General features: G+C 39.5%; 1 protein-coding gene across 6 annotated transcripts in view; it reads left to right on the forward strand.

Annotated features, from left to right (window-relative positions):
- Window positions 1-7,362: 7,362 nt before the first annotated feature.
- Window positions 7,363-20,930, forward strand: part of gnb1l (guanine nucleotide binding protein (G protein), beta polypeptide 1-like) — a 45,317-nt gene continuing 31,749 nt past the window's right edge. For 2 of the 6 annotated variants that reach the window (XM_077562523.1, XM_077562522.1), the window contains exons 1-2: window positions 7,373-7,473; window positions 7,706-7,833. The gene's annotated coding sequence lies outside the window, so the exon portion shown is untranslated. Of the gene's footprint in view, window positions 7,588-7,705; window positions 7,834-20,930 lie in introns of all 6 variants that reach the window. The other 4 variants (XM_077562524.1, XM_077562526.1, XM_077562528.1 and 1 more) reach the window with 4 other exon arrangements.

Below are 20,930 nucleotides of genomic sequence, written 5' to 3' on the forward strand. Positions count from 1 at the left end.
TGGTAGCCCAGTGGAGGTGGCTGAAGCCTTGTGAAATGAGCTTATCTGACCCCTGATAAGAACAGGATACCCTCAGGAATGGTCTCAATTCAATACACATGCGGCTTTTATCAGAGGGGATGTGGGTGTTTGAAAAGGAGTTGGTGGTTGGATTTGGCCTATTGGGAAGCCTCCGACACAACACGGCCTTATGCAGAACACAAAACGCCCGTGGCCGCTGGCCAGCAACAAGAAAGGGGTGTGCAATGATGTCATACGTTGTGGTTTTGATCCTCAGACTTTTCTGAGCGAGTAATTATTCCAACTAAGGTGTTTCGCAGGAAGTTGTTTTATTACTTTATTGAGATTTATTAGGGGCCATTAAATCAATCTGCATGCCAAACCGCAGACACTGGGGTGAATTTATTTTGATTGCAAGAACACAACCTGCTGAAATGTTAATTATACATATATATATATATATATACAGAATTAAGTCTGCGTTGCTATTTTACACTTTTGAATGGCGCGTGGATTATAACAATGTTACTGGAGTATATGAATATTCCTTCAATGTCGTATTTTATTTTTTCAAAGTGCTGGAATCAAAGCATGAAGATTAGAATATTTCACAGTGCTTTTTTAAAGAACAGCACGTTCAAGTGTATTTTTCAAGTGTTAACAAGTTTGAGGGATTTTGCTATCATGTCAAGCCTGATTTTTATGAGCAAGGCATTTGAGATCTTGAGATTTACACTTACACTAATACTATTATAGAATTTATTGGAACTCTCAAGATCTTCTTTTTGATGTCAACATGAATCTTGTTACAAGGTAGTAATCGAAGTTTGTGCGGTGCCCGAAATTCTGGCAGAGCCTGGCAGGTTTTGTCATGGTAGCTTTCTATGGAATGCTTCAACAACTGTGGGATAGATGACATTAACAGTGTGCATTGTTGGGGATCTCCTAACTTGTCATCCATCACTGTCATCAGTAGGGTGAACTAGATGCAAAACTAATGCAGCCTCGGCGAGACTTATGATACAATATACTTATACTCAGTTGAGAGAAAATATAGGATTACTGTACATGATTTGTATAAGGTTACAAAAAAAAAACGCCCCTTGTAACTGATTTGTTAACTTGAAAAAAATTAACAAAAACAGCTAAGCTAGTCCTTACTATATGACGTAAGCGCATTCTGATTATGCGCTTGTGGATATTAATTAAGCAGCCAAATCCACCTATTTTTAGCCATCTCCGCGGCGGCCATTTTGCCACGCGCTGTTGACTGACAATAACATACTGTAATAGTTACTCAGGTAACGACCAATCACGGCTCAACTTGCAAATGTCACATGACCGCACTCAGAAAACAGGTGATATGAGCAAACTGTGATGTCACTTTCAGTTGACAGCAAGTGGCAAAATGGCCGCCCCCCTGAGATGGATAAAAATGGGTGGATTTTGCTGCTTAACTGGAAACTAAATGGCCACTGTGACTATATCAAGTAATTTTTATTAATAGGAAGGTCCACCAATTTTTATTATTATTATTATTTTTCTATAACAGTAATTGTATGTGCCTCAAGTTGTCTAAACACGACATTCTGATTAGGATTGTGTTATGTGTGGAATATCACACTCTAAAAACAGTTATGTCAAAAATGGACTGATGCTCTACTTGGGTCGACTTGACCCAACTTTGAGTCAAGAAATTGATCTTTTAGTGTAAAACAACTCATAAATATTGGTCAGATCCTTTACTTGGGTCAAAAAATTGGGTCATTTTGCATAAAACAACCCATAAAGTTGAGTCAAATTGACCCATAATGTGGATCAGTCCATTTTTGATCCATAATTGGCTTATTTTGACCTAACTGTTTTTAGAGTGTGATCGTTTCTAAGAGAAAAAAAAATGTCATTGGGATTGATGCTCTCCATTCACACATGCTGGCTAGCGCTATTCCTGCTTGTTTGTTGTTTGTAAACATGCACATTGTAAAAAAAAATAATACGCACAGAGGCTGATGTGCAGGATTGTGTTTGACTGCACGCAGGATTCGCCCCCTGGCTGCTGTCGATGCCTCCCTGATTGATTCTGTCTCTCCTGTTTAGGCAATAGAGTCTATGTGGTGGGACAAGTGGTTTGTCAATAAATCACACTCATGCAGCGACGATCAATGTCTGTGGCTCACAGCAAGTTAGGCATGCCTGTGTTTGTCACTTAATTGTTGAGAGACGGCTTGTGTGCTGTTTGTTGTGTATGTGTGTGAGAGAGCGCAGCAACAGACATGAGAGTGTGAAAGTGGAATAAATCGTCAGATTTTGCCCGATTCTCCCCTTCTGACTAAAATCAGCGGATCATTTTTGGGGGGGAAATTCCAATTTCAAAGTTTTAAAATCTACTTTTTCTTTCAGATAGGCTCCACCCAACTTGAGTAGCGTTGATGTAGTTTAGCTATTTTAGTCATTTTATTGTTGCCTAACTTGCTACATTTCTCTGGTGAGTAGCTTTGGCGTGTTGAAGTTTCATTTAAAGGTGCAGTATGCGATGTTCAAGCTGCTAGCAAGATTTCACTACCCTCTGCAGACATACAGTATATAAAACATGTTGACAAAACAAATTGACTTTAGCACTAGTTTCTCTCTGCCTTTTTACAGCTCGCCATTAATACAAATACTTCTAAATTGACTTCAGTCAGCGTAATTCTTCTAAGTTAATATGGACAACACTACAGGAGCTAAAGGCTGAAATGGTTATTTTGCATTTATTGACCGCCACAGGGCCTCCTGTAACAGAGCAAAGTCTTCAGTTGTACTCAACTATTTAATTAGCTCTGAAGCGCAGACAGATCTTTGTATATTGCATATCGTAATTGATTACTGCACTGCTATGAGATGAATGATGACCGGATAACAGGAAACAGGAAACGGAAATACAGAGCAGCCTTCCAAATTAAAATCATGGATTTCAAAACTAAATATAATTAAACATCACACACTAAACAGCTTGAGGAATTCTTAACATGGTAGATATTACTGAATTACTTGAAACACTATTGAATGGAATTGACTTTGTTCAATTCACTCCAGTCCTTAAAAAACACATATTTGGATTGGGACAGTCTTTTCTGGCCACTGGATTATTTTTGTAATCTTATTATCAAATTTTTAACATTCGTTTTATTGTGTGCTCTATGCAAAATGACTTTTATGAGCAAATTGAAAAAATATAATTGCCATTAATTTCATTCAATTTTAAGGAAATTTCCTATACTGTAGTTAGGATTTACAGTACATGTCATTTAAAAAAATAGCTTTATCTGTACCTATTTATTTTTTTAAATTTTATGTATCAGAAGTACTAATGGTATCGGCACTTGGTATCAGGATCGGTGAGCTTGCATCTAGACTCACTTGTACTGTAGCTAAACTGTTTTCCAAGTAGCGTGCCTACACTATGGAAGTTGTCATGCTGATTCTCAGCCTCAATCCCCTCAATTTTTTTGCATTTTACATGCCGACCCATCTCAGGCCACCAAAGGATGATCGGAATGCCTTTGGAAATATTATTTTATTAAGCTTGTTTGAATATTTTACTCTCAAAGACAAAGATTTGCTCTGTAATAATGAAAGTGTGTTGGATTATAATCATCATAGTACAATGTGTTGCAAAATGTATGACCAAAAAGGAATTTGTCACACTCTAAAAACTGTCCTCGTTGCTGAGAAAGGGTTCAAGCAATCTGAAGCCGATTTCACAGGAACAAAATCAAATCTGACTATGAGAATTAAAGGGGGAGGTTAAAAAAAGAAGAAGCTGATAACAATATTAACTGAAGTGACTGGGTTGACTCCTTCAGTACCGTTGCGAGGGAGGATGGTTGCGCCATTCTGATAGGGTTGTGCATAAACTGTCTCCTTCCTTGCAAGATATCTATTCATTAAAGTTGTGTGATTGTATCCTCCTCCTCGATGCAGTGGGCAGGCCAGTCACTCCTCACGCTCCTCGGTCTCTTCATTCACACCTGAAAAGTTCCCCAAGCAAAACAGGAAAGGGAGTGTTGTGAAAATCACGAGATGATACAATGTTCATCCAACACACACTCCAACGCACGCCATCCTCTCCTCCTGTTCTCTTCACATGCTCACATTATTCCAAATTCCTTCTGAGGGAGTCACGATGTCCTTACAATGTATTTGAGTGTTCCACTCATGTGACCTCACGTTACTTTCTCATTCGTTTTCACAAGAATTTCATTCATATGAAAATTCAAGTTGTGTTATCTTTTACCCATGTAGGAATTTGTCAGCACAAGTCCTGTGCATGTGAGCAAACAATTAAGACTAATCGCACCACAGCACAAGAATATTCATTAGTCACAGGCTCTTTTCAACTCACTACCACTGAGTCATGCTATGTTACCTCTGAGCAAGGCTCCCAGTATGGAGCCACAACACTGACAATAAGATTTGGTATTCAAATAAAAAAGGTCACTTTGGAAAAAGCTGTGTTCAAAGTGTTGGCATTTAAAAAGATTGTATTGAAAAATAAAATACAGACATAAAAAAAAAAACACTTTTATTTAAGCATATTTTTTCAATGCCAATCTGCAGATTTCTTTACTTTTTTTCACTTCTCTTTCTTTCAGGTTCAATTTATTGACAGTGTTATAACGCGGGGTTGAGGCGGGGCTTTGAGCGCGAGAACGCCTTCCAGCTTTTCAGGAGAGGAGAGCGCGCCCCCTATTGACAAGTTCACCATGAACTCCTAAACCGCCTGTAAGCCACAAGGTTATATGTGGTTATATATGTTAATTGTGGCGTTAAAACCTCCATGTTTGAAGTTACTTTATGCATCATGTCATGCTAATTTAGCTAACGTGCTAACTGGTTTACTACAGAAACACGAACACTGACGCCACAAGGTTATATGTAGAAAAAACACAGATTTACAGGTGGTTTAGGAGTTCCTGGTGAACTTGTATCCATGAGTATTGCCTTTCGCCAACAGAGAGCTCACTCTTCTCTTTCCTCTCTTGAAAAGCTGGAAGGCGTTGTCATGCTCAAAGCCCCGCCCCCACGTTAAAACACTGCCAAGAAATTGAAACAGAAAAAAAGAGAAGTGAAAATCCCTGAAAACCACTCATTACTCTGATGTGTCACTTATGGTGCAGTGGGTTAAAAGCAGAGGATGTAAGCAATTTACATTACAGTAAATACGTTTAAAATTTGGATGGATGGCTAACTATTAAAAAAAAACGGAGTCATTCAACAGAATACAGTATTTACAGTATTCAGCTAGCTAGCTTGATTAGCAAGATGGCGCAGCGTGGCCTAACCAATGCGGCTTGCGGGACTAATTTCCTTGTGTGCCGTTCACTGGCAGAACAAAATGGTCCGTAAATTTACAAAGCTATTTGTTAAAATTTACAAGCCTGACTAAACTATTGTTAGAAAAATGGTAGACACAGAGATTGAGTTGACCACCAACGCAATCAATAATGTCAGTTACATCTTCACGTTAGCTTGTTAACTTGCTCTAATTGCTAAAAACTATCTTAATCCTCATCTGCCTCACATTCACAGTCTAATGAAACCATAACCGATCTGAAGTTGACAAGCAGTCTGGTTTTCTTCTTTAGACGTATTCCCTCACTGCCGTTTAATGCTTTAATTCCAAATTGCCAAAGCCAGTGGTTGAAGTGTCGCTTGCCCATCTAAATGTATCACACTGTGGTCCGGCTGTTACTCAGCTTTCTAATTCGGTGATGAGCTGTAAAGTGACCTGTGTGTGTCAGACTGTGTGACTTTGTGAGGGAGAGTGCCATTCCAGGGATTTCCTTACATACATTCCCTCGGGTGAATATTTATACACACGCCAATCCCTGGACCTCAACGTCACTGGCTCCTCAAGGCCTTTAAGGGGGGGCTCTGCCTTTCAGGCGCACGCTGACATTGTCCCACGTATCATCTTTGGCCTCGAGTAAACTGAGATGCCAGGAATAATTGATGATGATCTCCTGGCAGGGCTGCCAACACTTCCTGCTACCTCCTGCTCAGGAGTTATGGTTCTGATCTCTCCATTTGCACTAATTGACTAGCGCTTCAAATTAGCATTTTTTTTTTATGTGGCATGATGTGTTGAAATACTCAACATGAAAAATGAACCTGGCGTTCATTGAGGTGAAAATGTATGTATTTGAGGCAGTTTAATTTTATTCAACTCCTTCTGAATCTTAAAGTTAAGATGTACCAAATGACGCCCCTTTTGATTATTTTTTAATGCTTCTTGGGATAATAACTTCAGGTTTCAAGATGTCCATGCCTTGCACCATCTCCCACTGATCCACCCGTACCCTTTATTGTTTCATTTTGGAGTAGAGGCTAACTCTAATCCATGGCCACAGAAGAGGTTTAAAACACTCTGGTTTCATCTAATCTTCCAGCTCAAACCAACCCAAGCCTGAAACACCCCTTTCTCTGTGATTGCAATAGACAAATAAAGGTCTCTCCCAGAACTCTTGTGAAAGGGGTCTGTGTGCTCTGTGGATTAGGGCTATGCGTGTTTTCTTGGTCTCTCTTTCTCAATTAGACTGAAAAGAATGCAAAATGACTCACCTGTTCATAGAGAGCGACTGTTTACCACCACTCTGCTCATTTCAAGAGCTTCTAGTATTAAAGAATGACAGTTGTGCCATGTGCCAAAATGGTCTGAGGAGGCGGTGGTCATTTAATAAGGCAATGAAAAAATGTATTAAACAGAAAATGCAAGTCAGACTCATATTAAACAATTGTATGCTTATATATTCCATCCATCCTCTATCAGGCTCATGCTTGCAGGTGTAGTCTTTAGGGAGACTATGCCAGCTGGCTTCGGGCGAGAGTTGGGTACACCCTGGACAGGTCACCACTCACCAGCCACTCATTATCATTCACACGTCACACTCACATTCTTTCACACACTTGAATTTTAACATTTTAAAAAATACCTCTTGGAGATACTTAAATGTTTTTCTTTTTATTTGTATACTCATCTATTTATTTTTTATATGATTCATGTAAATTGGATTGACTGATCTCTGTGTTTTTCTTCTATGTTCAATAAATGGTCAAAGCAAGACATTTTAATATATTTAATATGAAGCAATCAATCAAACTTTATTTATATAGTGCTTCTCACACTTTGGAATGCAACCCAAAAATGCTTCACATAAAACATATTGTGATTTGTGTGGTTCTCTCCGTGTCTGTCTCTCCCTCCCTCTTCCGCTCTAAAACACGCACGCACACGTGAAAATAGAGAAGAAATGGACAAGATAGGATGAGGGAAGCGCACCAGAGATTTTTGTACAGGCATCGTAAGGACAGCTCACTTGATGTAAACAAGGGTCCTTCGAAAACCGGCGCATGTTTTGTATCACAGCCTAGCTACGCTAACCGGCTCCTGAGTCCTGACAACTGTCAAAACAGCATTGCCCTCTACAAATGGTAGTGTACTAAAGTTTCTTTGCTACCGTCATACATTTATTTCATCTGAAAGCTGTGTCTGCGTGTCATGCTGTCTGCGCCTTTTTCTTGCACGCTTCATCTGCTAATTCTCTTGTAAGTTTGTTGGGTGTTTCTCCTGTCAATATCGATGCAGAATAATGAGAAGTTTCTCTTTATGAGTCACTTTCAAGTTCAACTGTCTCATTGAAGTCATTTGCTTACGCACAAACAGGATGCAACATGAGACTGAGAGTGAAAGGGGCGCACAACCAGTGCTACATCTCTTGAGCTGCGGGGAGGCAGCTCGATCGTAGCCAGGAACGAGCATCTCATATGCACAGTTACAACACAACGGTAGCAGTGAGTAATCAAATTGTTGCTTAGCTGGTCTCTCTCGCCTTCTGTAGAGAATTAGGGGAAAAGGGGGTAATGAAAGCTAAATACAGAGGCGAACAATATATTGAGTAGTATGATTAATTCAAAAAGAAAAATATGTGCAATGTGTAAAATATGCAGGCATTTGACTATGGACAATTCCAAGCTCAAAAAGTCTCCGCTCATTGAAAAACATTTGACCTTGGATCGTTTTAATTTGCTTTTGTGTTGATTATTTTTCATTATAAAATGTGATGAAATGTCGATTGAGCACTATAATAATCTGCCTGCAGAGGCAAAAGAGCGATATGAACCGAAATTGGACATCATTTAATGTTAGATGAATGTCCTTAAACAGCCAAGAGGCAATTGTATTTTAGTACATTATTAAAGAATCAAATCCACATAATATATACAGTTTAGTTATTAGGTCATCTGAATGTTTTACATTATGCTAATAATGTAAAAAACTTGCATAGAAAATTAAAATGTGCGACATGTAAGCTAAAACATGTCAAAAGACTAGCATATGACACGTTAGCGAGCACAGAGTGATGGTTAAGTACATTATTTTTATACTTTATACAAAGAGTTGGACACTTGCATTAATAATTTCAGCAGTAGATGATTAGAGAGATGTTTCGCCTATTTTTATTTAGTTAACCCTTAGGTTTTCCCTCCTCTTGCTAAGAACAAAAAGGTAAACACTGATAATGCAAGCTCGCTAACTTTTAAAATATGTAGAAAACAACACAATACATTTTGTCACACTCAAAAATTATGCTTACCACTTGCGAAGTGCTCACAAAACACTGTGGTCTTGGTTAGCCTTCATTTCCAACTGTCTGGTTCCACTCTTTCACTGCTTTTAGACATTTTCTCTGACGTTTTGGGGTCCATGGGAAAAGCATTGAATGATAATTTAGTTTCCCTTATGTTATGGTTGGAATATCCAACCACACAACAAATTTTAGGCATGATTTTCTGAGAGCTTTTTATAGTCACAGGCAAAAGCAATACAATATATGTATTTGCTTTCACCGTGTAACGGGGGTGTTGCATTGTGGAAATATCAGAAATGCCCAGATATTTGGAATTGTCCATTCAAGTATTGTATTGTTGCTGAGCAACTGAGAGGTACTTCAGTGTAAATGTTGAAGTAGGCAGAATTACAAAAACATATACTGTACTGTATACATAGTATACAGTGCTGCTAAAAAGTTTGTGAACCTCTTGAGCAATTTGGAATTTCCAATTGTTTCAACCTGATTTTGTTGTTCAATCTGAACTATTAGATTTTATATGAAATAACAGGTATAGGTTTATCAATTCAATGCATTGTTATTTTTTTTTTAAATCAATTGTGTAGTCAAAACTTAATTACAAAGAGTTTTTGGTCAATTCATGTAGGTGCAAAAGTACGTGAACCCTGAGCTGCATTGCTTAAAACAAGCGGCCAAGTAGGATCAGGTAGGACAAATTAGTAGCTAAACTAACCACTGAAATGGACCAATGAAATGAGAGGTTTAGCGAAGAAATTGTGCATCACTGACTGAAACAGAGACAAAACCACATCACTTTAGTCTTACCCACGTGAACCCATACAGGTCAGTCATACTGAGAAGAAGAGGATCTCAGGAAGTGGGTAGTAAAAGCACATCTGTCTGGGGAAAGCTATAAAGTCATAAAAAAAAAAAAAAGAGCTTCATCATTCCACTGTGAAACAGATCATCTGCAACTAGACAACACTGAAAATTACTACAATCGCGCCTAAAAGTGGACGACTATCTAAAAATATCAGCAAGACCCACAAGACAAACGATAATTCAGGTGAAACCCAACCTGTGCATCACATCGAGGGATTTGCAGACCTCGTTTGCTGCATCTGGGACACATGTGCATGCTTCAACAATCAGAAGAAAAGTTAATCGACAAGGCTTTCATGGAAGGCTTGCTAGGTAGAAGCCTCCGCTCCCCCCAAAAATTTCAAAGCTGCCCATCTCAACTTTGCCATTGAGTGCCCTGGACAACACTTAAGCTTTTTGGAGTCCAAAATTGAACTGTTTGGTCACAGTCAAGTTTGGTGAAAAGTCCACTCTGCATACCAGCAAAAGAACCTTCACCCTAGAGTGAAGCATGGGGTTGAGAATGTTAAATTATTTTAAATTGTTCATACTTAGGACCTGGACAACACATAATCCAGGGCATCATGAATTGAGAGGAATATTGTGAAATCCTGGATCATAACCTGAAGCCGTTCTTTGTGAAGTTACAGCCTGGTAGAAGATGGATCATGCAACATGACAATAATCCAAAGCATTCCAGCAATACAACTGAGGAATGTCTGAAGAACAACAAGATTCATCTTCTGGATGTGCCCAGTCAAAATCCTGATTTAAATTATTTCAAAATACTGTGGCGGGACCTGAAGCGAGCAGTTTATGCTAGACACCTGTCCAACCTCTCGCTGTATTTTGCAAGGGAGAGTGGCAAAAATCCCCCAAAGTAGATGTGAAAGACTGATAAATCACTGAAGAAAGTCTTTGGATGAAGTTCTCATTGCAAAAGTGGGTGCAATGTCCGATTAAGTGAGAGGTTCACAAACTTTTGCACCCATGATATCTGAGTTTTTCTTAAATCAACAACTTTTGTTCAAGAAAGAATGACAATATTATCATTCTTTTTTTCAAGTCCATTATTTTCAATGTCAGCATTGTCAAAACATACAAAAAGTCTGACCATGCCTTCAGGGTTCACAAACTTTTGAGCAGCACTGTATATATTGCACCGGGTGGTTGACACTTGACAGATTTTGCTGTCAGTAGTTTAGGAGTCTGATGGCATTGGGTAGAAATTGTTTTTAGCCCTGTTGTTGTGGTTGTGAAGCTCATGTAGTGTCTGCCCGATGGGAACATTTGGAAAAGTGTGTGTTGTGGCTGTCACTGCAGTGCAAATGCTCCCTCGTTCACTCTCTCTGGCTGCCGCTGGTTTTTGCCTATTGGCTGCTGACCTGAGCACCTCCTTATCCCCGACTTGCTCATCCAATCTGTTTTAGATGCTTTCAAGGTACAGTTCTAACACCAATTCATGAAATACGAACCTTGCCAGCTAACTGAATTCTCACGGTATTTGTTCACAAATATTACAAGAATACATCTGCTGCTGCTTCCGGTGATGCGTTCGCAACAGACCTTTTTTAGGTCGGACCAATCAGGTGTTGTTTAGGGCGGGACATGCTAGCCTGGAAATTCAGACTCACTTGCAGCTTTGCCAGAAAGTCTGGTCAACCGCCCGATCAGTCGCATTTCTGAGGCGGGGCAAACATGACGTCAGAAAGGCAACTCGTTGAAGTATTTTCTTTTTCTTTTCTTTTTTTGCGGAGACTAAGTAAAAATCCAACATAGCTACTAGCCGAAGAGAAACAGTAGTGATGTTGCGGGAAGAAGTTGAAGAGTGAAGAGTGACTTTGCTCATGAAGACGACATCACGCAAATAGACAAATTTGATTGGCCGGCCTGTTTTTGGTCGGTGCTGAATCGCTGTTAATGGACGCCTGGCCAGTTTCACTTTCTTTTTCAAGAAAGTGGGTGTGGCTTGCCAGGCTAGGGAGGTACAACTGTGACGAAACCAGAAAGTGCCGATGCCGGGGAAAACAAACAAACCTAACAAAGACGAATGGACGCTGGAATTTATTCTGTTCTCGCAGATTTACTCACTGTTTCCTTGTTGCATGTTGTACAGTGAGAGGCGCTTCATGTATTTTTATCTGGTAAAGATGTTTTTTTTTTCTAAGACGAGACCAAAGACAACATTTTCATCAGTTGCCGTGATTGGTCAAAACAAACATGTACTGGATGTCGTATCGTCCAATCAGCTTGAAGTATTGTACAACAAGTCCCTCCTTTCCTGAGCGGATCTGCCAAGTGAAGTTCCAGATTGATAATGTGAAGAACTCCCTACATACACTAAAGCCTGGTACACACATAAAGACAATCTGGCTGTTTTTGCCCCGTCCCGACCAATGACGTCAAACGCCCTATAAGATTGTCTTATCTTTATGTGTGAGCTGTGTTAAGAGTGGATTTGTCCCAATAATTGGATCCAAAACCAGTTGGGGCCGACAATCTTAAATAATGAACATGTTCAATATTTATGACAAAAATCTTGGGGAAGCCGAGGTTCTCCTCAGTCCCGAGCTGACTCTACAGACTGTGACGTGAACGGAATGTAGCCAAACAAAGAAGCTCTCTGACAAACGAGCACCCGAACATAAAACAAATTAATATCACCTACCTGAAGTTCATCCATCCATTTTATGAATACCAAGTGGTTACAACAAAGACCAGGCACCTTTGCCTGAATTGCGTCATGACTACAAGTAGCACTTCTGCTCAGTAACCCGTGGGTTCTCGTGTGGGCTGGAGGTTTTACCCCGCAAGCACATGGTCACGGGATCGAGCCCCGCTTTCTCTGTTTATTGTCTTTTCTTACTACAGCATATATGCCTACCCAGTGGCATTTTTGTATAAACGCGGGTTCCGCAGGCGCCAGAACTAATGTTCCAAAGCAATTATTTCCTTGCAGACATTAACATTTCATACTGCTCCCGTGTCATGTTCCCTTCGGAAAAATTCGGCAATCATCGGCGCATGCCCGGAAGTGCCTGGTCGTTTTTGTGTTTGTGAAGTTACATGTGATCACGCGAGAGCTTTTCCTCAGAGGACTGGATTCTTGACCAGTGGCGGAAGACAATCTTTATGTGTGGGGAGCTGTGATGAGATTATCTGAGCACCCCACACACAATATGGCCAAAACTGTTCATTGCCCGTTTTTTTATCTTTATGTGTGGGGTCTGACAAAGATAAAAAGATCTTTAAAGATTTGAAAAATCCTTGTGTGTACCAGGCTTTAGGACCTGCAGGATGCAGTGCATGGAAATAAGGATGTTAATCCTTGTCATATAAATATATATATATATATATATATATATATATATATATATATATATATATATATATATATATATATATATGCATGTATGACTTCACTGTAGGCTTCCATTTCTATTAATTTTTTAGGGATGCACGATAATTCTATTTTCAACTGATACCGATAAACCAATAATTTAGAAAGTGCCGACATCTATAACTGATAAGTAAGGCGATAATTGTTTGCAAAATTAACTTGAATATAGATATACTTTCAAATCCTATTATAAGTCTAACGTGTACAACGACATTGACAGATTGTGTAAAGCACCATGAAGCTGAATTTTATTGATATCTCTGCTTCAAAGACAACCAGTAAATCATTTTGAGTTGGCCAAAACAAAAATGTAAAAAAAAGTTTTAAAAATGCAACCAAAAACTGTGATGATAACATTTTGGGTAGTGTTGTGGAATTTTCAGTAATTAGGTGAAATAAATATAACATCCTGGAAAACAATGGTCTTTTGGGTGTCTTTATATTTGAAGCTTCAAATATACTGTATGCAAGTCTTACAAAGCAGTCTACAAGAAGTGATCTGTGAGAGTGTGCACAGTAAATTATCATGGGAAGATTTTCATGCAGCCTGGTTAGGTGTTGGGAGGAGAAAGGGAGGGTCAGCTAGACAGGAAAGCAAGCAGTCTGTTCTGAGCAGGCTTATCAGTCAAGGTCAATTCGATATTGCTCCATGTACAAGAAGTGAAAAGCCCATTGTTAAAGAAAAAAAAGGTATCCACAATACAGCATAAACTTATGTTAATTTGTGTTAAATAGTTATTTTCCATAACAGGACAGTAAAGAAAGCCCACACTGTCACCATGATGCATCTTCTGTGAACACGAGGTCGCGTGCATTATGACTTCACAAATATGCGACACTACCATAGGAGAGGCAAGGGCCGATAATTTCTTTATCTGTATGAGGTTAAATTGACAAATTGATATTATTGTGCATCCCTATTTATTTTTTTTAAATAATAAACACTAGGGGTGTTCGAAAAAATTGATTCGGCAATATATCGCGATATTACATTGCGCAATTCTCGAATCGATTTGATATGCGGTCGAATCGATTTTTAAACATACATTTTTTTATAGGAATATTCAACAAAACGTCTTACTTAGGGTTAGGATTCACACATTAAGCATGGAAGAATGCTATGTTAATGGAACATTAAACCTTAATATTTTATTTCAGTGCTGTTCAAACATGAAACAGACTGCAACCTGTTTGTTAAATGCAGTGGCTCAGTTATAAGCCTGAATTTTTAGATAAATACATTTTCATACAAATCTCACAGTGTACATGCAAAAGTTTACTGATTAGTATTTTCTAAATTTGAAAAAAATCGCAATAATCAATTTATAGATTTGTATCGGGATTAATCGAATTGAATCGTTACCTATAAATCATGATATGAATCGAATCGCCAGGTACTAGGCAATTCACACCCCTAATAAACACAAGGATCTAGATTTGGGCACCTAGATACCCCAAAAAAAATAAAAAATACAAATAAAACCTTGCACCAGTGCAACCAGCCTTTCGAGGGGTGATGGAGGAGGTCTTTGTGACTCACATTAGGTACATTGTGGTCTGAACCAATCAAAAGAATGTGAAGGGCGTGGCCACCTTCTTATCGGCCATGGTCCAGATATTTGTGTGAGTGCGTGTGCATGCACAAGTTTGGAGATGCACTTGCCGTAGTCATATTAGGCTAGACCAAAACTATCCTCAAGGAGTGAATAGACTGACTGCAAAGCTACAAATGTTAGTGTACTGTGTACGCATTAATCCAAGTTGTGTCAATTTTTGTGTCATTTTGTTATAATTTATGAACACAGCTGTTGACTTTCCTTGTACTTGCTCTCTTTTTTGGGGTCTGAGTAACTGAATGGCACATTCGAACAACTGTCTGAGTTTCCAAACGTGTGAAGCAGCGTACTTGAGGCGTATTTCCAAACGCACCCACGATAAAAGAACGGGATTTTGGGGGCGACAAGCGGTCTGGTGTTCATGGTCTTGTTTTTTGTTAAACAAATTTCCCGTTCAGAAGAATCGACATTTCTGACTGGTCTGACTTAGAAGACAGATGAATAGCAAGAAAATCCAGAAAACAGCAAGGTAAAACTGGCCACAAATGAAAATCTGTGACAGAGTAAATCAGCAATAACCGAACCGTGATGTAGTGAGGGAACACTGTATATCTTCATACCAATGCCAAGATGATATCATTTTGGTGACTTACTATCTCAGATGCTCCTGTTGTGTGTTCGATCAAGATGTATTACATGGTGAGCTAAAAGAACCTCTGATATCCTTGAGAGACCATTTTACCAGTCACCACATCTTGTGTTCATGTGTATGCAATGATGATTGGCAATTAATAAACAAATACTGCAAATACACCAATATAAATTTGACAAATCAAATAATCGACTATTTGGATCAACCTGCATAACACAATGGACTTATTTTCCCTTTTTTTTTTTTACACCCACATCTCTGCGGATCTACAGGCCATCACACTGAAATAAGTGTTGATGTGTGTCTATTGACCCTCTTGTGTTCCTCTAGCCCGTAGTGTCCAGGTAAATGACTTTATGGAGGAAATGGGTGATAATGCAAACAGATAAGCACTCTGGTACCTGTTGACCACAGACAGGACCTGCTAAATCAGGAGCCTATGACACGGTGCTCCATCAATGCTTGCCTCAATGACACCCACAAGGCATTGAGGCCTTATCTGCTATGGCCCCTGCTTAGCATTCACGCTATTCACGCAAACAATGCCACCTCTTCCCGTTCAGTGGATCTGTGACTGACAGTGGGTGTTGGTGCACTTGTGTCTGACTTCAGCATCTATCTGACACAAGGCTGTTTATCCAGTCCAGATCTCCCCACCAAGACACAATAATGGGTGTGTGGCTTCCTAACCACTTCCCATGTTGTTTGTCTAACTGGACTTTAATAATGGACCTGCCTCTCCTTTCTGCAAGTTGGTTTCCTCTTCCGAACTATCTATGGTGGGAGGCCAGGGCAGAAAAGCTGTCCAACTACAGAACAACCAGAAGTGCTCCCCGGTCGAGATGTCTGAGCTTACTTGCATGAAAAAACAGACAATTTCATTAAATCAATTGAAATCAAACTTTTTATATGCCTGTAAACATCATAATCTGAATTTTTTAATAGTTGGATTAGCAAACACCCTGACTCTTCGATTATGGACCACATTCATCTCACATGTACCACTGAGCTGAGGCTCATTTACAAGTTGGTAGCAATGGATGATTTACGTGATATTAGGTCGAGATGTTCCGATCACAGTTTTATGCTGCTGTTTTTTTTTTAAATTTTAGAGCTGCTTACATTTGGCACTTTGTATTATTAGGTGCAATATCAATGCACGGGTCTATTTTAAAACATTTTCATACATAAGACGCATCGGGTTATACGATGCATTATCTCTGCGAAGCTTTGTATGTTAAATTGTTTATTCAAATTATTTTGTGTGTTTATTTGTTAGAATAATATTCTAGGTTCAGACCGGACAATGTGCAACAACACAGGGTTGCTTTGAGCGGTGGAGCGGATCCTCCGACGAAACAAAAAGTCAATCTGGTGACTGGTGGTTGTGTTATTATATTGGCTAATGCTAAATTCCATCTTGTTCTGTAAGAATGTCAATGTAATAGGAAGGAATTTGAATTGAAGGATTACGCAACAGGAAGTTCGACTCTTGATCCACCTCTCACTAAGATTTGAAATCGGCGCTCAAAGGGGGTGTTGCCTGGAGGACCGTTGGGTTGCGAATGGGGAGAGGGTTGGGCGTGGTCTGGCTGTGATTGACAACAGCAACTCACTAAGAAGCCATTTAAGGAGGCATGTACGAGAATGAGCCGTTGGGTGGCCGGGGCGACTACGTCATGCGGAACAGGTGACGTAGTACGTATCGTCTCATGTAATGAGAGGACAAACAGCCAAATTGTGTTTATCTCAGTGTTTAACCCTAAGATGGCACCAAACACGGTTTTTGCCCCCAAATCAAGCTTTTAACAAACATGTATTACAATTTTAAAATAATGACCAGGACATGTAGTCTGCATTTGTAGACACCAGTTTATACAGTTAATCAGCAAAAAAAAAGTTGGCTAAGTGTTGAGTTATGCTTTAAAGACGATGAACTGAAAATCCATCCATACATAAGGCGAACCACATTTTACAAGGCAGTGAAGGCACACTGTTGATTTTTGAGAAAATTAAAGGATTTTACGTGCATCTTGTGGTCCGAAAAATACGGTATTCATTATGTTGCTCAGATCTATTTGATTGAACTGATATCAGAGCAGAGGATCTAGGAATCCAATGCCTCCATAATAGTGCCTGTGAAGCAGGGCCATAATGAAGCTTCTCTATTAAGATGAGCCCCTGTGATCAACATGGCCCTCCTGCCTGCAGTTATTTATGAATGGCAGATTTTGACAAGGTAGCAGCTCAGGTGGGGAGCTGCTGATTTTGGCGATACCAGCACAAATGAGAGTCAAACGAGGAATGTGGACAGAATTCCCCCATCAGTTCTACCTCCAAAACCCAAAAACTTGAGGGCCTGGCATCATAACGCTGCCTCCCTATGTGGTAAGGAGAAGAAAGGGTGGGGCAGGCGCACAGATAGTGGCAATGTTTGATCTGAAGGTCGCCAGCCCCTTGCTGGCGTTGAGAGATTCTTGGCAGATGAGGCAGGCTCTTATTTAATAACATGAAGGGGAAGCGGACCTTTTTCTCATAATTAGGCCTAATTACACAGTAGGTGTGGACAGACAGCCCAAGAAGAGACAAACTGCCTTTATCCACAGACTTAGACTCAGATTACCCAGAGCTGTCTTATCTGTTACAGGCAGCAGAAGCTTCAACCCTCCTGGACTGTCTTTTGCCCCTTTCTGACATGTTAATATGTGGGCTTCTTTAATGAGATAAGCAGACAGCCTATATTACTTTGATATGTATTTTATTTGTAAATTACTATTGAGCTGTGACATGATGGATATCAATTAAGTAATTACTCGGCCTCTGCTTACAGTTAGAGCTGTAAAGTTCACTTTGAAGTTTGTGTTAAATAAATTTGGATCTGGCATTATTTATCTGGGGCCTTTAAAATAGAGCTGCTACCTTTTTGTTTACAAATGTGTAGGTCCTACCAGAGCTGTTTGTATTTGGGTTTGTGGGTGACTGGAGCTGGCACCACAACAGGGTCATTGTTCAGCGATGCTCAGCGAATGGAAATGCTGACGCCTGGTTAAACAGAAGAAGCAGTCCTCCAGGAAGTCATGGCAGGGGAAAGTGGCCATTGTACTCATCTTATGAACATAGTTTGGTTTGGCAGCTTACGGCCCCTGCACAGTGACACCTCCATCACTTTGCCCTGCTGTTGTTTATGTGAAAGGGAGCAGGGAATTGCCAGCGGAAAGTTGAGCCCCCCCCCCATGTTTTAAGACAGTGAAAACAAGCTACTCTGCCCTCCATGAGTCACAGCTACACATGGTCCTTCTGAAAAGAGGACAATGAGTAAAGCCTAATCCACCTGTTATCAGGGTGAGTCTGCCCCTGTCACACACTCGTACAGACACAAGACTCTGGCCCGGAATGCAGATTTAACCACCCATTAGCTTAAGCGATAGACCCTCACAAAAACACTGTTGTTGGTTTTTGCCATTTTCTTCATACCACACTAAAACAAGTTTGTACAGTTATACCGAAACGTTTCCTGTCAGGTTTACTCAGATTATATCAATGCCATCTACAAATTTGTCTACATTTGGAAGGGGCAGTTACTGTGCAATTTATAATGGTGATACTAATGGATAATCAAGGGAAATAAGCAAAAGACTGATGAGCCCCATGGAATATGTGGAAATGTCATACTTTCACATCAGATGTCAAAATAGAATTAAAAAAATGTTTACTACGCTAACTAAAGAGTTTGGTTGTGAATTTGTGACATTTAAATTCAACAAGGATAACTGAATACGGCTAACAAGTCTAATGTATGAAGGTATTATTTGTCATATTTGTAATGTTTTATTATTGCGCAAAGGCGATTTGCCTCGGTCTACAATGGAGTGTACACTATATTGGGAAATAAATTGTGTGAATTATTTCTGAGGTCCAGATGTGTCTGACCTCAGTCCTTAAGTACAAGAACTCGGCCAGTAGCCTCCAGCAAGAACCGTTCACGCCTGGATAAAGTGCTTGAGTTCAGAAAAAAAGCCGTTCAAAAGCTTGACTATTCGATAACTGATTCGTGATCTCCATGTGACTGTACGCTGCCGTTACCACTTTTTATGTCACCGTCCGATTACAGATATATTTAAAAAGTTATCAGTGTCGGTTTGGAGGAGCATGAAGTTATTGGTATCGGTGGGAAATAAACAGTTATCGTGCAACCCTAGGCATTTCTAAATCATAGGTGCAGAATTTCCCTGTTTTTGTTTTGGGTGGTCCCCTTGGGTGTGGTTATACGGGGCTTGTTGTTGTTGACAGGTGTGACTGGTGAATGACTGTGTTGCATAACAACCGGTCATTCACTGTCTTAGTGGCAATCGACTTGTTTGTGGGGCACTTAAAGAGGGACAATTATTTGAGGAGAGATGTTGGTATGTTTTTGTAAGTAGAAATCATGTGATGGCACAAACCTCTTCCTCTGTTTAAATAGGCCCTTTTTCATTTAAAATACTGTACAGTAAGTAGCTTCCTTCACTCCTCTCTCAAACCATTGGTCCTGTCCAGGATTTTAACATTGTTGTGTGGTGGAAACACACCCACCAGATACATACTGTCAACATGACAACTCTACATCTGAAATTTAGCAAATTTTTCATTGAAGTTTGTTTATGTTCACATATTTCTGTCCATTCACAAAAATGTGAAAAAAATGTTTATTGTGTGAATTATTTAGATTTGATTAATTAATAATTAATTCCAAAGCCTGTAGTTAATATGATTATTTTTACTGTAGTCCGACCTAGGGCTGGGCGATATGGCCCCAAAATTAAAATTGTGCTTGTGCTCAAATGCCACAATTAAGTAGTTGAATTGGTAGTTATCATAAACACGTCTTGTAAACCACCCAGCCAGCATTCTGCCACTTGTGCAAAATTATAACTCACTAAAATGTTTGCTTATACCCAGTAACATAATTTAAGAACAACAGCTTTTAATAATCCAGGAGAAAACAAGAGTGTGTTTATGTGCACCTCGATTTCACGATTTAGCTACATTTCAACAATTCAATGTTTAAAATAAAATAAATTAAATTTATTGCCTAACCCTAGTCCCACCAATATTAAATGTATCACGTGTTAGCCATTTTAAAGTAAATTTCGTAAGGTCTTGCGTGCATAATTTGAAAATTCTCTTTGTTGTTAACTTTTTCCAATTGTGCACTAGTACACAAGGTTGTTCATTTGATATTTTTCTTGTTCAAAATAACACTATTGTGATGATTTTAGGATCCAAATCCCATTTCTAATAAGAATGAAATGTGAACGCACATAACATTCCTGTCCATTTCTCACATGACAAGGTCACAGTTCGTAGATGCACTGACGACACATATTTGGACGTCAAGCAGCGACAGTGTCCATACCTGTTGCTTGTGTATTAAGAATGTAACATTAAAGATTTATCTGTTGCATTTTGACATGATATTTTCAGATTTGATCGACAAGAAGTTAGGGTGAAGGTTAGCACTCTTACCAAATTATTGAAAGGTGCTTATGTGATGGCACTAAAGTGTATCGTTTTCTGGCAGATTACCTGCGGTCGGATGGGTTTCCTCAGCTGCCCAACTGACAGACGACATAAAAGCCTCAGCTCTTACATGTGCCTCTTGGAGTGAGAAGCCAGAATCTGTTTACTGTAATTAAGCTGTCCCAAGTTGTGATTTATGACATATTGAGTAAAAGAGGTGTTATCCTATAAACTGGAAGGAGGAAGTCGACAAGAACGAGAGCCTCTGCAGCAAATAGCTGCAGGGTTTGTAGCCACTAAAACTAGGGAAAATACAGACAGTACATGAAACCGTCTGGTGTGACGAAGTG

This window comes from Vanacampus margaritifer, chromosome 3 (genome assembly GCF_051991255.1).
Source record: "Vanacampus margaritifer isolate UIUO_Vmar chromosome 3, RoL_Vmar_1.0, whole genome shotgun sequence".
NCBI lineage: Eukaryota > Metazoa > Chordata > Actinopteri > Syngnathiformes > Syngnathidae > Vanacampus > Vanacampus margaritifer.